Here is a 13862-nt window from a genome sequence, read left to right as displayed (position 1 = left end):
ATACATTGTAAAATTATACTATCTTTTCAGTCCATCTATGTAAACCTCAAGAGCTGAGTTTTAATTAATCATGTAACAATAGATATAGTTGAGAACAGTAGTAGCATCTGGTATACCTGGATGCAGTACAGAGACGACTTGGGAGTGTCTTCTGCATGCCGAGGAGGACGGTGACACTGAAGCCGATGGTGCTTCTTCAACACGTGTGCTTCTTCAACACGTCATCTTCATAGCCGTAGCGCTGTGTCATGCAAGGCACACTGATTTATCAATTCCAATGAGAATATATTTTAACCCTAAATGCTCGCAAGAATCCAAAGAAACACCACATACATGCTAGCAATGACATATTAGTTTTATTTCAAAGAGGCAAAGCATCAGGCTTCTAGAATCAAAAGAGAATTTAGTAAATAGACCAGCAGCACAATAATGTACACATGAAGAACTGAAAAGAAGATCACAGAGAACATGACATTTATGCTAGCGCTGGCGTTACAAATGGAGAAGCTTATAGATTTGTCTTATCTTGCAAGGAAATTATTTTCTTGGTACTTGAAGCACGAGTCGCTTTCTATTTCTTGAGCCCTGTATAGAGATTAGAAGAACTGTATTCCAGTAGAAGTCGAAACCTCAACCTTCATTGGCCTACCAGACAAACAAAAGTAAATTGCAGAGCAGAAAACTTTACGTAACCAAATGACACAGGCTATGAAGACACATTACGGAGGCATATGATTAATAAGAGGAAGGGTTGCTTGTATTTTTCTTCGAAGTGGAGAAAGATAGATCCTTTATTCCAATTGTTATTCCAATTCTTGGAAAATATCTTGTATGTATGGACCAATAACCAATAATATGTGAGCAATACGAGGAAATTCGTCTACTAAACACAATGTTATGTTATGTTATCAACCACCAATTCATAACATAATCTCACCACCATAGGATGCAGAGGACATCAAAAGGAAGAAAAATCGGTAACACAAAACATCAAAACATCTTGAAAAGGGATTCTCATTAAATAGAAAAACATGCGCACATCTGCACAACAAAAGGAAAAATTATTTGAGAATAACTACGAACTGGTTGTGAACTTCAAGCCAAGATATAAAACAGCAGCATAAGAGACACACAGCTCACCTGCTTGAGCTTGCCGTCTTTGCGGCTGATGGCGGTACTATTGGTAAAATTATGAGACCGGTCATGGGCTTCTTTGTTTCAGTTTGACATCCCTATCTCCTGGTGTTTGCATTTTGGGAGCTTCAAGGTCTGGCAGAAGAACAAAATCAAAAGCTATTTTTAGGAGTAAACATAAGGATAGGAAAATATAATTATCTCCTCTTGACATACCGCAGCAGCACCCTACAGAAAATTTCATCGTGCATTTTGCATTTATTCAGCTAATACGACCCAGAAACAAAGAAGCAAGGACTTCAACAAATGAAGTGTGAAGATCAGGGACAAGCGGCAACCATGCCACTACTTTGTGGGACAGATAGGAGTCAAGTTACATGCTACCAATTGTAATTCCTTGTATAATGAATAGTTGAACTTATTTTTAAGACGTAGACCTTGAAAGAGAAACACTGAATACTCAGGTGTCAGGTAGTCGCAGTAATTCCTTTCATGTGTAATGAAAATTCATTGGTGCTCTTCAAATAAAAAATAGGAGTTTTGTAGGAAAGAAAGAACAAGTTGTATAGCACAAAATATGTGCAATGAATACTTTGGTTACATGACGACCATAATGTTTGTTTTATGTAATGAAAATGGCCGAAGGGAAACCAGCAAAACACACCTCCGACAAATAAATACACATGAAAATATTATAAGAATGCATGAATGACTCTGTTCTAACCGGATATGCATCCTAACCATACGAGGCACTGACTAACTAACAAGACCACCACATCCAGTACAAAAATAGTAAGAATTCGAGTCCAAGGCACACCATGAACCTTAATTCGCACGCCCGTCAGCAGTAGAAAAATAGAACAAAACAGGGAGTGTTATTCAAAGGATACTTGATGCCTTAGACATAGCAATGCTTTGTATCTACTTAAATATCATCAGTTATCTACAGTACCTCCACAAGAGCAACAAAAGCAGCTGCCATCATGGCAAAGCATTCAGCAGCATGAAAAGTCAGTGCTCCCCACTGGAATGGGTATGGTACAGTTATCCTGCAAATTTTAAACCAATAATCTGCTCAATAGCTGAATTCCCCAGTGTAAATTGCAGAAACCATTCATAATATGAATACAGTTATTCTATGATTGTCTTCAAATTTTACCAGGGAGCATCCCCAACAAGGCCAGATCGATAAGTGCGGCAGCGGAATTGGGTTTGAAACTCACCGTCAGAGTTTGTAGCCGAGGCCGTACTCAGAACGCCGGCGAGCTGGGCCACCAACTGGAGGAAGGACGCCAAGGAGCTCAAGCTCAAGCCTGCAGATCGGCGCCCTGCTCCGGAACAAGTACAGTGAGTACTCCAGCACAATTTGGAACTGGAACAGGAACAATCTGAGCTTACAAACTGAAATTGGATCATGAAAATTGCAGTAACAATGATCATAAAAATTGCTTATAAACCGAACTGGAACAATTTGAGCTTATAAACTCAGATTTCAGTTAAATTATCTCGACAGTACTCTTTGATAATGCATCATACAGTATAAATTACTCATGCAAGAAGAATGAAGAACAATCTCTTGGATTACAAAAGTCATAACTATCTAAAAATTCCATTAGCAGAAATGCAGACTGAATTTTTCACATATACTGAATTCCATTAGCAGAAATACAGTGAGTACTCCTAACTTAATTCCACTGATTAGACGGAATTGCTAATTGGTTAGGAATCACTAATGAAGCACGCATGGAACTGCAGGGGGAATTGTTGATTGCTATGTTCAGGTCGCTTAGGGCATCTCCAGCCGTTGGCCCCCCAGGGGGCATCTAAAAGCGCCGCCTGGGGGTGAGCCGGCGAAAAAAATGGCCATGGGGGTGAGTCGGTCCCCAGCCGTCGGCCCCCAGGCGCGTATTTAAAAAAAAGGACCGTTCGGCAAAGTTATGATAAAAACTAGTTAAATTTCGGCCAAACATGGCAAATTTCGGTGAAATTCGCGCATTTTCCTTACATTAACCTAATTAAAAAAGAAAAGGGCTGAAGTCGTCGCCGCCATCGTCGTCGTCGGCCTTCTCCTCCTTGACGCGGGTGCCCCTGCTGGACCCCTGCCCGGCGTCACCATGGCGGACTAGCGACGGCGCGTCGTCGTCGTCGTCGCTGTCGCATAAGACGACGACCCCGTCTTCAACGTGGCCGCGTCGGCGCTCCTTGAAGCGGCGCAGGGCGGCGCGCTGGCGTTCCTTCTCCTTCTCCCGGCGCGCCTTCTCCATCGCAATGGAGTCCTGGCGCACCCATTCTAGGACCGCGTCGTCGTCGTCGAACTCCGCCTCCACCGGCGCCAGCCCCGGCTCCGTCTTCACCGGCGCCAGCCCCGGCTCCATCTTCGGCTTGACGAAGCGCGGAGGAGCCGACGAGGAGGGGGCGCGCCGGCCGCCCTCGTTGATGACGATGCCGACGATGCGAGTGCGCCGTCCGCCCTCGTTGATGACGATGCCGACGATGCGAGTGCGCCGACCGATTGGCGTCTCCGCCGCGGGCTCGGCCTTGACGCCGAGAAGCGCCGGAGAACCGGAGGAGTGGGAAGATGAGCGAGAGGAGGAAGACGAGGAGGAGGCGAACCTCCTTGGCGCCCATGCGCGTCGGTGTTGCGACAGGGCGGCCCCCGTCACAGGATAGGTCAACGGCGGGTTGTTGCCGCCGTCGAGGTGCATCAGCACGCCCTCCAGCGTGCGGCCCGGGACGCCCCACCACAGGTGGCGCCCCACGCTGTTCTTCACGCCGCCGACCACCGGCGCATCGTTGGTGGAGGCCAGGCGCTGCTGCTGGCGGTGCTGGAAGTACGCCGCCCAAGCCGCGTGATTGTCGGTGGCGTACTGGGGGAGGGAGCGCTCGTCGTCGGTCAGGGAGGCGCGCGCGACCTCGACCTCCTCGGCGAAGTACGTGGGCTTCGCCACGGCATCGGGTAACGGGGGAACGAGCACTCCCCCGTCGCTGAGCCGCCACCCCGTCGGCCCGGCGTGCATGTCCGGCGGCGCCCGGATGTTCGCCTGGAACAGGAGCCAGGACTCCTGTTCGCGGAGCGAACGCCGGCCGAAGCCGTTCGCCGCTGCCTCGTCTCCGGGGAAGCACTCTGCCATGGCGACAGGCTCGGCGGTGGTAGAGAGGGAGAGAGAGGGGCTGCCAGTGGCGCTCGGGAGAGGAAGACGGAGACGGAGAGAGAGGGGCTGGGTGGCGGCGAGGGGCGAGTCTAGTGTGGGCACCGGCGAGAACCGCCGGCTTTTATAGCCGCTCTGCGCCGTGTGTACGCGCGCGAGGGATGGGAGGCGTCGGCGCGCCGTCCCGAGACGAGCCGCCCGTGAGGAATCAATGGCAAGGCTGACCGGCGGTAGCCTTGCCATTGATTCCCCGCGGGAACCGTGGCAGTTGGGGGGAAGACGAGCCACCATGTCCCTGACGCGGCTTGCCCGCGGTTTTTTCGCGCCAAAACAGTTCGCCCCGGCGCCCCCGGGCACCCCCCATCGCGCCGGGTTCGGCCTGGGTCCGCCGGCGCTGTTTTCGGCCCAGGCCGGCGAAAATAGGGCTCCTGGGGGCGCGGCTAGGCCGTTTTTTCGGCGCCGGCGCAAAAAAACGCCTGGGGAGGCCTTCCTGGGGGCGCGGCTGGAGATGCCCTTACCATCACACGTGATGGAGCTGCAGGGGGGTGGAGGCGCACCCCGTGGATCCCAGTGGCGGCCCTCCAGAAAGCAGTCGTGCACGCAGACGAGGTCATGAAGGAGACGACGCACAGGGCAAAAGCTCCAGTGGTGGACGACCGGCGGTGGACTGTCTCCACGCTGCCTCCTTGCGTCTGGTCTCACGTCAAGCTCGCAACCGCGTCCACATTAGCCCGACCGGCGCGGGAAGGAGAAGGGTCAGGGCGAGTTGGATGGGCGACGGATCCAGGGCGTACCTCATGGGCGAGGCACACTGGTAACGCTGCGGCCAGTTGGCGCAGGCTTCATCGGCGGGGACGGGCTTGCCGAGGAACTCTGGCTTCCTGGCCTTCTTGGTCGGCCGCGCCATTCGCCTCTTGGCCACCACCGCCGCGTGCCCCTCCTCGTTCTGCTGCTCCCCGAAGGTGGCCATCTCGCCCTCGTCCTCGTCGGGCTCCTCCACGCACTCTCGTCCTCCGCCTTCGCCTTCTTCTCCCTCGGCGCCTTGGTGGTCTTCTGCTGCTTCTTGCCCGCCGTCGCCTGGGTTCAGACGCCGGTGAAGTCACCGTGGCGGCGCGAGGGGGGCGGGGCTTTGGAAGGGGAAGGGGCGGCGGCGGCTCCCCCTCCGTGAACAGGAAGAGGGAGGAAGACGATTGGGGAGAAATCCTATGGGCATTGGGCTTTTATACTGTTGGGTTTCGTAGTAATTTCAAAATTTTTCCTACGCGCACACAGGATCATGTGATGCATAGCAACGAGAGGAGAGTGTTGTCTACGTACCCAACGCAGACCGACTGCGGAAGCGATGACACGACGTAGAGGAAGTAGTCGTACGTCTTCACGATCCAACCGATCAAGCACCGAAACTACGGCACCTCCGAGTTCGAGCACACGTTCAGCTCGATGACGATCCCCGGACTCCGATCCAGCAAAGTGTCGGGGAAGAGTTTCGTCAGCACGACGGCGTGGTGACGATCTTGATGAACTACAGTAGCAGGGCTTCGCCTAAACTCCGCTACAGTATTATCGATGAATATGGTGGCAGGGGCCACCGCACACGGCTAAGGAATCGATCACGTGGATCAACTTGTGTCAACTTGTGTGTTTAGAGGTGCCCCTGCCTCCGTATATAAAGGAGCCAAGGGGGGAGGAGGCGCCGGCCAGGAGGAGGTGGCGCAGGAGGAGTCCTACTCCTACCGGGAGTAGGACTCCCCCCCAATCCTATTCCAACTAGGATTCCCAAGGGGGAAAGAGAGAGAGGGGTGGCCGGCCACCTCTCCTAGTCCTACTAGGACTAGGGGAAGGGGGGAGGCGCGCAGCCCCCTTGGGATGCCCCTTTCTCCTTTCCACTAAGGCCCATGATGGCCCATATGGCTCCCGGGGGGTTCCGGTAACCTCCCGGTAACCCGGTAAAATCCCGATTTCACCCGGAACACTTCCGATGTCCAAACATAGACTTCCAATATATAAATCTTTATGTCTCGACCATTTCGAGACTCCTCGTCATGTCCGTGATCACATCCGGGACTCCGAACAACCTTCGGTACATCAAAATGCATAAACTCATAATATAACTGTCATCGTAACCTTAAGCGTGCGGACCCTACGGGTTCGAGAACGATGTAGACATGACCGAGACACGTCTCCGGTCAATAACCAATAGCGGGACCTGGATGCCCATATTGGCTCCTACATATTCTACGAAGATCTTTATCGGTCAGACCGCATAACAACATACGTTGTTCCCTTTGTCATCGGTATGTTACTTGCCCGAGATTCGATCGTCGGTATCCAATACCTAGTTCAATCTCGTTACCGGCAAGTCTCTTTACTCGTTCCGTAATACATCATCTCACAACTAACATATTAGTTGTAATGCTTGCAAGGCTTATGTGATGTGTATTACCGAGAGGGCCCAGAGATACCTCTCCGACAATCGGAGTGACAAATCCTAATCTCGAAATACGCCAACCCAACATCGACCATTGGAGACACCTGTAGTACTCCTTTATAATCACCCAGTTACGTTGTGACGTTTGGTAGTACCCAAAGTGTTCCTCCGGTAAACGGGAGTTGCATAATCTCATAGTCATAGGAACATGTATAAGTCATGAAGAAAGCAATAGCAACATACTAAACGATCGGGTGCTAAGCTAATGGAATGGGTCATGTCAATCAGATCATTCTACTAATGATGTGACCTCGTTAATCAAATAACAACTCATTGTTCATGGTTAGGAAACATAACCATCTTTGATTAACGAGCTAGTCAAGTAGAGGCATACTAGTGACACTCTGTTTGTCTATGTATTCACACATGTATTATGTTTCCGGTAAATACAATTCTAGCATGAATAATAAACATTTATCATGATTATAAGGAAATAAATAATAACTTTATTATTGCCTCTAGGGCATATTTCCTTCAGTCTCCCACTTGCACTAGAGTCAATAATCTAGATTACACTGTAATGAATCTAACACCCATGGAGCTTTGGTGCTGATCATGTTTTGCTCGTGGAAGAGGCTTAGTCAACGGGTCTGCAACATTCAGATCCGTATGTATCTTGCAAATCTCTATGTCTCCCACCTGGACTAGATCCCGGATGGAGTTGAAGCGTCTCTTGATGTGTTTGGTCCTTTTGTGAAATCTGGATTCCTTTGCCAAGGCAATTGCACCAGTATTGTCACAAAAGATTTTCATTGGAGCCGATGCACTAGGTATGACACCTAGATCGGATATGAACTCCTTCATCCAGACTCCTTCATTTGCTGCTTCCGAAGCAGCTATGTATTCCGCTTCACATGTAGATCCCGCTACGACGCTTTGTTTAGAACTGCACCAACTGACAGCTCCACCGTTTAATGTAAACACGTATCCGATTTGCGATTTAGAATCGTCCGGATCAGTGTCAAAGCTTGCATCAACGTAACCTTTTACGATGAGCTCTTTGTCACTTCCATATACGAGAAACATATCCTTAGTCCTTTTCAGGTATTTCAGGATGTTCTTGACCGCTGTCCAGTGATCCATTCCTGGATTACTTTGGTACCTCCCTGCTAAACTTATAGCAAGGCACACATCAGGTCTGGTACACAGCATTGCATACATGATAGAGCCTATGGCTGATGCATAGGGAACATCTTTCATATTCTCTCTATCTTCTGCAGTGGTCGGGCATTGAGTCTTACTCAATTTCACACCTTGTAACACAGGCAAGAACCCTTTCTTTGCTTGATCCATTTTGAACTTCTTCAAAATTTTGTCAAGGTATGTGCTTTGTGAAAGTCCAATTAAGCGTCTTGATCTATCTCTATAGATCTTAATGCCTAATATGTAAGCAGCTTCACCGAGGTCTTTCATTGAAAAACTTTTATTCAAGTATCCCTTTATGCTATCCAGAAATTCTATATCATTTCCAATCAGTAATATGTCATCCACATATAATATCAGAAATGCTACAGAGCTCCCACTCACTTTCTTGTAAATACAGGCTTCTCCGAAAGTCTGTATAAAACCAAATGCTTTGATTACACTATCAAAACGTTTATTCCAACTCCGAGAGGCTTGCACCAGTCCATAAATGGATCGCTGGAGCTTGCACACTTTGTTAGCTCCCTTTGGATCGACAAAACCTTCTGGTTGCATCATATACAACTCTTCTTCCAGAAATCCATTCAGGAATGCAGTTTTGACATCCATTTGCCAAATTTCATAATCATAAAATGCGGCAATTGCTAACATGATTCGGACGGACTTAAGCATCGCTACGGGTGAGAAGGTCTCATCGTAGTCAATTCCTTGAACTTGCCGAAAACCTTTTGCGACAAGTCGAGCTTTGTAGACAGTAACATTACCATCAGCGTCAGTCTTCTTCTTAAAAATCCATTTATTCTCAATTGCTTGCCAATCATCGGGCAAGTCAACCAAAGTCCATACTTTGTTCTCATACATGGATCCCATCTCAGATTTCATGGCTTCAAGCCACTTTACGGAATCTGGGCTCACCATCGCTTCTTCATAGTTCGTAGGTTCATCATGATCTAGTAGCATGACCTCCAGAACAGGATTACCGTACCACTCTGGTGCGGATCTTACTCTGGTTGATCTACGCGGTTCAGTAGTATCTTGATCTGAAGTTTCATGATCATTATCATTGGCTTCCTCACTAACTGGTGTAGGTGTCACTGAAACAGTTTTCTGTGATGAACTACTTTCCAGTAAGGGAGCAGGTACAGTTACCTCGTCAAGTTCTACTTTCCTCCCACTCACTTCTTTCGAGAGAAACTCCTTCTCTAGAAATGATCCATTCTTAGCAACGAATGTTTTGCCTTCGGATCTCTGATAGAAGGTGTACCCAACAGTTTCCTTTGGGTATCCTATGAAGACACATTTCTCCGATTTGGGTTCGAGCTTATCAGGTTGAAGCTTTTTCACATAAGCATCGCAGCCCCAAACTTTAAGAAACGATAACTTTGGTTTCTTGCCAAACCACAGTTCATAAGGCGTCGTCTCAACGGATTTTGATGGTGCCCTATTTAACGTGAATGTAGCCGTCTCTAAAGCATATCCCCAAAATGATAGCGGTAAATCAGTAAGAGACATCATAGATCGCACCATATCTAGTAAAGTACGATTACGACGTTCGGACACACCATTACGCTGTGGTGTTCCGGGTGGCGTGAGTTGCGAAACTATTCCACAGTTTTTCAAATGTACACCAAACTCGTAACTCAAATATTCTCCTCCACGATCAGATCGTAGAAACTTTATTTTCTTGTTACGATGATTTTCAACTTCACTCTGAAATTCTTTGAACTTTTCAAATGTTTCAGACTTATGTTTCATTAAGTAAATATACCCATATCTGCTTAAATCATCTGTGAAGGTGAGAAAATAACGATATCCGCCACGAGCCTCAATATTCATCGGGCCACATACATCGGTATGTATGATTTCCAACAAATCTGTTGCTCTCTCCATAGTACCGGAGAACGGTGTTTTAGTCATCTTGCCCAAGAGGCACGGTTCGCAAGTACCAAGTGATTCATAATCAAGTGGTTCCAAAAGTCCATCGGTATGGAGTTTCTTCATGCGCTTTATACCGATATGACCTAAACGACAGTGCCACAAATAAGTTGCACTTTCATTATCAACTCTGCATCTTTTGGCTTCAACATTATGAATATGTGTATTACTACTATCGAGATTCAATAAAAAATAGACCACTCTTCAAGGGTGCATGACCATAAAAGATATTACTCATATAAATAGAACAACCATTATTCTCTGATTTAAATGAATAACCGTCTCGCATTAAACAAGATCCAGATATAATGTTCATGCTCAACGCTGGCACCAAATAACAATTACTTAGGTCTAATATTAATCCCGAAGGTAGATGTAGAGGTAGCGTGCCGACTGCGATCACATCGACTTTGGAACCGTTTCCCACGCGCATCGTCACCTCGTCCTTTGCCAGTGCCCGCTTATTCTGTAGTCCCTGTTTCGAGTTGCAAATATTAGCAACAGAACCAGTATCAAATACCCAGGTGCTACTGCGAGCTCTAGTAAGGTACACATCAATAACATGTATATCACATATACCTTTGTTCACCTTGCCATCCTTCTTATCCGCCAAATACTTGGGGCAGTTCCGCTTCCAGTGACCAGTCTGCTTGCAGTAGAAGCACTCAGTTTCAGGCTTAGGTCCAGACTTAGGTTTCTTCTCTTGAGCAGCAACTTGCTTGCCGTTCTTCTTGAAGTTCCCCTTTTTCTTCCCTTTGCCCTTTTTCTTGAAACTAGTGGTCTTGTTAACCATCAACACTTGATGCTCCTTCTTGATTTCTACCTCCGCAGCTTTCAGCATTGCGAAGAGCTCGGGAATAGTCTTGTTCATCCCTTGCATATTATAGTTCATTACGAAGCTCTTGTAGCTTGGTGGCAGTGATTGGAGAATTCTGTCGATGACGCAATCATCCGGAAGATTAACTCCCAATTGAATCAAGTGATTATTATACCCAGACATTTTGAGTATATGCTCACTGACAGAACTGTTCTCCTCCATTTTACAGCTATAGAACTTATTGGAGACTTCATATCTCTCAATCCGGGCATTTGCTTGAAATATTAACTTCAACTCCTGGAACATCTCATATGCTCCATGACGTTCAAAACATCGTTGAAGTCCCGATTCTAAGCCGTAAAGCATGGCACACTGAACTATCGAGTAGTCATCAGCTTTGCTCTGCCAGACGTTCATAACATCTGGCGTTGCTCCAGCAGCAGGCCTGGCACCCAGCGGTGCTTCCAGGACGTAATTCTTCTGTGCAGCAATGAGGATAATCCTCAAGTTACGGACCCAGTCCGTGTAATTGCTACCATCATCTTTCAACTTTGCTTTCTCAAGGAATGCATTAAAATTCAACGGAACAACAGCACGAGCCATCTATCTACAATCAACATAAACAAGCAAGATACTATCAGGTACTAAGTTCATGATAAATTTAAGTTCAATTAATCATATTACTTAAGAACTCCCACTTAGATAGACATCCCTCTAATCCTCTAAGTGATTACGTGATCCAAATCAACTAAACCATAACCGATCATCACGTGAGATGGAGTAGTTTTCAATGGTGAACATCGTTATGTTGATCATATCTACTATATGATTCACGCTCGACCTTTCGGTCTCCATGTTCCGAGGCCATATCTGCATATGCTAGGCTCGTCAAGTTTAACCTGAGTATTCTGCGTGTGCAAAAACTGGCTTGCACCCGTTGTAGATGGACGTAGAGCTTATCACACCCGATCATCACGTGGTGTCTGGGCACGACGAACTTTGGCAACGGTGCATACTCAGGGAGAACACTTCTTGATAATTTAATGAGAGATCATCTTATAATGCTACCGTCAATCAAAGCAAGATAAGATGCATAAAAAGATAAACATCACATGCAATCAATATAAGTGATATGATATGGCCATCATCATCTCGTGCTTGTGATCTCCATCTCCGAAGCACCGTCATGATCACCATCGTCACCGGCGCGACACCTTGATCTCCATCGTAGCATCGTTGTCGTCTCGCCAATCTTATGCTTTCACGACTATCACTACCGTTTAGTAATAAAGTTAAGCATTACATCGCGATTGCATTGCATACAATAAAGCGACAACCATACGGCTCCTGCCAGTTGCCGATAACTTGGTTACAAAACATGATCATCTCATACAATAAAATTCAGCATCATGCCTTGACCATATCACATCACAACATGCCCTGCAAAAACAAGTTAGACGTCCTCTACTTTGTTGTTGCAATTTTTTACGTGGCTGCTACGGGCTTAAGTAAGAACCAATCTCACCTACGCATCAAAACCACAACGATAGTTTGTCAAATAGACTCCGTTTTAACCTTCGCAAGGACCGGGCGTAGCCATACTTGGTTCAACTAAAGTTGGAGAGACAGTCGCCCGCAAGCCATCTCTGTGCAAAGCACGTCGAGGGAACCGGTCTCGCGTAAGCGTACGCGTAAGGTTGGTCTGGGTCGTCTCATCCAACAATACCGCCGAACCAAAATATGACATGCTGGTAGGCAGTATGACTTGTATCGTCCACAACTCACTTGTGTTCTACTCGTGCATATAACATCAACATCAATAACCAGGCTCTGATACCACTGTTGGGTTTCGTAGTAATTTCAAAAAATTTCCTACGCGCACACAGGATCATGTGATGCATAGCAACGAGAGGAGAGTGTTGTCTACGTACCCAACGCAGACCGACTGCGGAAGCGATGACACGACGTAGAGCAAGTAGTCGTACGTCTTCACGATCCAACCGATCAAGCACTGAAACTACGGCACCTCCGAGTTCGAGCACACGTTCAGCTCGATGACGATCCCCGGACTCCGATCCAGCAAAGTGTCGGGGAAGAGTTTCGTCAGCACGACGGCGTGGTGACGATCTTGATGAACTACAGTAGCAGGGCTTCGCCTAAACTCCGCTACAGTATTATCGAGGAATATGGTGGCAGGGGGCACCGCACACGGCTAAGGAATCGATCACGTGGATCAACTTGTGTCAACTTGTGTGTTTAGAGGTGCCCCTGCCTCCGTATATAAAGGAGCCAAGGGGGGAGGAGGCGCCGGCCAGGAGGAGGTGGCGCAGGAGGAGTCCTACTCCTACCGGGAGTAGGACTCCCCCCCCAATCCTATTCCAACTAGGATTCCCAAGGGGGAAAGAGAGAGAGGGGTGGCCGGCCACCTCTCCTAGTCCTACTAGGACTAGGGGAAGGGGGGAGGCGCGCAGCCCCCTTGGGCTGCCCCTTTCTCCTTTCCACTAAGGCCCATGATGGCCCATATGGCTCCCGGGGGGTTCCGGTAACCTCCCGGTAACCCGGTAAAATCCCGATTTCACCCGGAACACTTCCGATGTCCAAACATAGACTTCCAATATATCAATCTTTATGTCTCGACCATTTCGAGACTCCTCGTCATGTCCGTGATCACATCCGGGACTCCGAACAACCTTCGGTACATCAAAATGCATAAACTCATAATATAACTGTCATCGTAACCTTAAGCGTGCGGACCCTACGGGTTCGAGAACGATGTAGACATGACCGAGACACGTCTCCGGTCAATAACCAATAGCGGGACCTGGATGCCCATATTGGCTCCTACATATTCTACGAAGATCTTTATCGGTCAGACCGCATAACAACATACGTTGTTCCCTTTGTCATCGGTATGTTACTTGCCCGAGATTCGATCGTCGGTATCCAATACCTAGTTCAATCTCGTTACCGGCAAGTCTCTTTACTCGTTCCGTAATACATCATCTCACAACTAACATATTAGTTGTAATGCTTGCAAGGCTTATGTGATGTGTATTACCGAGAGGGCCCAGAGATACCTCTCCGGCAATCGGAGTGACAAATCCTAATCTCGAAATACGCCAACCCAACATCGACCATTGGAGACACCTGTAGTACTCCTTTATAATCACCCAGTTACGTTGTGACGTTTGGTAGT

At 47.7% G+C, this 13862-nt stretch overlaps 1 long non-coding RNA gene across 3 annotated transcripts; it reads right to left on the bottom strand.

The window, feature by feature from the left end:
• Positions 1-205: 205 nt before the first annotated feature.
• On the bottom strand, positions 206-5457 carry LOC123146960 (uncharacterized). Of its 3 annotated transcripts, none has more exons than XR_006473000.1 (5): positions 4802-5457; positions 2358-2462; positions 2087-2183; positions 1141-1269; positions 206-241 (listed from the first exon to the last, which is right to left on the bottom strand). It is a non-coding gene; the product is annotated as an uncharacterized lncRNA (long non-coding RNA). The 3 variants fall into 3 exon arrangements; XR_006472999.1 differs by lacking the exon at positions 206-241 and adding an exon at positions 553-645; XR_006473001.1 differs by lacking the exon at positions 1141-1269.
• Between the last annotated feature and the right edge of the window lie 8405 nt (positions 5458-13862).

This window comes from Triticum aestivum, chromosome 7A (genome assembly GCF_018294505.1).
Source record: "Triticum aestivum cultivar Chinese Spring chromosome 7A, IWGSC CS RefSeq v2.1, whole genome shotgun sequence".
In the NCBI taxonomy this organism is placed as follows: Eukaryota; Viridiplantae; Streptophyta; class Magnoliopsida; order Poales; family Poaceae; genus Triticum; species Triticum aestivum.
This window is presented reverse-complemented; position numbering and strand designations above follow the sequence as displayed.